We start from the raw sequence: 3,017 nt of genomic DNA, 5'->3' as shown, positions 1-3,017 counted from the left end.
GGGCGGGCACAAAAGTGTGGAGCCGCGCCGCCTGCGAGGAGGAGTAGCGCCGGCTCGGCGGGCCGCGGACGGCGGCGGCTCCTGCTCCCCCCACGTCAGGCTCGCAGGATGCCGCGCAGCTGGGCGCGGGTGCTGGGGGCGCTGCTGGCGGTGGCCCTGGCGCGCTGCTACAACGTGGACGTGGCCCGGCCCGTGGTGTACCAGGGCCCCAACGGCTCCTTCTTCGGGTACTCGGTGCTGCAGCACTTCCACGACAGCACGCGGTGGTGAGTGGCGCGGTGTCCCCTTCCCGCGGGGGCAGCGCGGAGCGGCGCGGGGAGGGCGCGCGGGGCTTCGGGGGCGCGCGCCGCGTGCCCCGCAGCCCCTTGCAGGCGTGGGAGGTGGAAAGGGGAGAGGCGTCCCCGGGGCTGCGCGGGTGGGTGTCCTACACGGGTGCGCACGCCCCAACGCGGGCCCACCAGGAAGGGGCTGAGGGTGCCTGCGGGGCGGCTCCCACGCGTGTCCGCGCAGGTGCGCGCGGGTTTCCCTCGAGCCCCGGCGCCCCCGTGTCGCCGCCGCCGGCCGCGGTGGCCGTCCCGGCTCGGCAGCCCGCAACTGCCGGGGTCGCGCTGCGTTTTGGCTGGGTCCTTTGTGCAGCCCGCGCCGTTGCGGGGAAAAAAAAATAGCAGCTCGTCTCCCTGAAATATGGTAGGTCATGCCGTGTGAAATGAGCAGATTTTTAGTAGCAGTAACCTCCGGCGGGAGCAGTATATTTAGCATTGACAGTGCTGATTTGTGGAAAGAGGAGGTCTCTGCGCTCCAGTGTTGCAATGGAGAAAATACCTTTGGTGACTGCAGAGCCGCTTCCAAACCAGGCGGCATCGGTCTCCTGCGTGCGCGCCCTCGGGGAGAGCGGGACTCCTGCACTCCCTCTGCGGGAGTCTTTTTTATTATTGAATAATGAACGATGATATAAAGTTTTTGTACGTCTCAAAAAATTGTGCAAACTGGCAAGCTTGTTGTTTTTCCTGTTGACTGAAAAGAGCCTTGGAACATACTCTGTCTCTCTCTTGTCTGGGTCAGAGGCTCTCTGTTAGAATTAAAAACTGATTTCTCTTAATTGGACCTAGCTGATGTCATCTGGTGCACTTTTAATGTGAGTAGGAGCCACTACTGCCAATAAATGTCCACAAAGCTTGTCTTTCTCTTTTACACTTAGGTATGGCCCGATTACTCAGCTGTTGATGTTGGAACTATAGTGCTCTGTGATATAAATAAATGTATTCATGCTGGCGTCCAGTTCTTTAAAATGAGTTTCTTTCACACCCTTTAATTCACAAGTAGTTGTATGCTTTGCCTTTCTGCATAGCGGCTTTCATGGACCATTCATTATTAAGGACTTATCAGAAGGCATCACAGAGGAAAAAAGCTCAAAAAAGAAAAGCTCTCAGTTGGAAGCAATGCTTAACTTGTTGCAGAAACCAACAAAGGATAAAAAGGCTGGAAGTGACTTGTATCCCCACAAATTACTGGGGTTTCACAATTGTGTGAATGAAGTGCCAATCTAGTGGGATATGATGAGATGAAAATGATATAATTTGTTGCTCTTCTTTGTGTGGCTGGTTATATTCGATAACATGGAATTATCTTTAGATAGTGCCTGTCAGTGTAATTTTTGGACAGACATCCCACTTTGGGAAGCTACGCAAGGGATGAATGTTGGGTGCCCATCTGAAGGCAGAAGTCTGATCCTCAGATGTATTTCCCTCCAGCTTTATGAAAGTGAAGGTTCTTCACAATGATTCAGCTGTGCAATATTGCACCTGGCAATAAAAAGTATCCAAAATCACAAACTGCTTAAAAAAAAAAAAAAAAAAAAGTTAGCTCTTAGAATGGGGTTAGCAGCCCCTGAGCAGCGTCGTCACTGGGTTAGGCTGCCAAAAGTCTTGAGGGTGGGATTGTCACCGCAGACTGCAAAACTTCTCTTTCCATTGTGGAACGAGGAGAACTTGTTTTCACAGAGACTTCAAAGTCCTGTGCCCAACAAAGGTGACAACAAGGACATTCTGCTTGACTTTGGTTTACTATGTGTAACTGTGCTCTTAATATAGGCATATGTTCTAAAGGTTGAGGGACAGCAATGAATTTCTTCATTCTTAAAAGTGTATGCAGTCTTCCAGTTTTCTGAAGATGTCATCTCTGGGTACTGGATGGGCATATTCCAAGTACAGTTTTATTTATTTGAATATTACTACATAAGGTCAGTTTTAAGTGTTTAAAATATATTTTCTTTTCTGGAAGGCTTAAAAATCTGGCCGGTTTTTCTTGACATTCAGACCACCAAAGGATTGAACCCTTGTAAGTACCTTTAGCTGTGTCCACTTCCTTTGACTGGGACATAAAGACTTGCAGTATTATATACTACTATTTTAAAACCATCTTCAAGCTGTACAGAATATTTGCAGCTGAAGAACAGGTTTAGTGCCCTCCAGGATGAGGAGGAGATGGGCATGGCTGCAAGGGAAGTAACTGGGACAACAGACCCTGTGCCCTGCCGGAACACCCGGAAAAAGCGGCGGGTGATTGTTGTGGGGGACTCCCTGCTGCAGGGGATGGAGGCACCTATCTGCCAACCTGACCTCGTGTCTAGAGAGGTTTGTGGCCTGCCAGGGGCTCGTGTGAGAGATGTCATGGAAAGACTGCCAAGGTTTGTCCATGCTTCAGACTATTACCCACTGCTGCTCTTCCATGTGGGCGCAAATGACACCAAGGGCAAACTGGAGACCATCAAGCAGGACTTCAGAGCTCTGGGGATGATGGTCAAGGGTCTGGGAGCCCAGGTCATCTTCTCCTCAATCCTGCCAGTGAGGGGGATGGATGAGAGGAGGAGGAGAAGGACTTTCCAAGTTAATGACTGGCTGCGCCGCGGGTGTTGGCAACAGGGTTTTGGTTTCTACGACCATGGGACCCTGTTTGAAGATCGACAACTGATGGCGAGAGATGGGATCCACCTCACGAGGCGGGGCACGCGGGTCTTT

At 51.6% G+C, this 3,017-nt stretch overlaps 1 protein-coding gene across 1 annotated transcript in view; it reads left to right on the top strand.

The window, feature by feature from the left end:
- Positions 1-143: 143 nt before the first annotated feature.
- ITGA9 (integrin subunit alpha 9) overlaps positions 144-3,017 on the top strand; it is a 233,419-nt gene continuing 230,545 nt past the window's right edge. Inside the window, exon 1 of the mRNA XM_026067943.1 lies at positions 144-266. The gene's annotated coding sequence lies outside the window, so the exon portion shown is untranslated. The remainder of the gene's footprint in view (positions 267-3,017) is intronic.

The sequence above is a fragment of the Apteryx rowi genome, unplaced genomic scaffold (assembly GCF_003343035.1).
Source record: "Apteryx rowi isolate R43461 unplaced genomic scaffold, aptRow1 scaffold_265, whole genome shotgun sequence".
Taxonomy (NCBI): Eukaryota; Metazoa; Chordata; class Aves; order Apterygiformes; family Apterygidae; genus Apteryx; species Apteryx rowi.
This window is presented reverse-complemented; position numbering and strand designations above follow the sequence as displayed.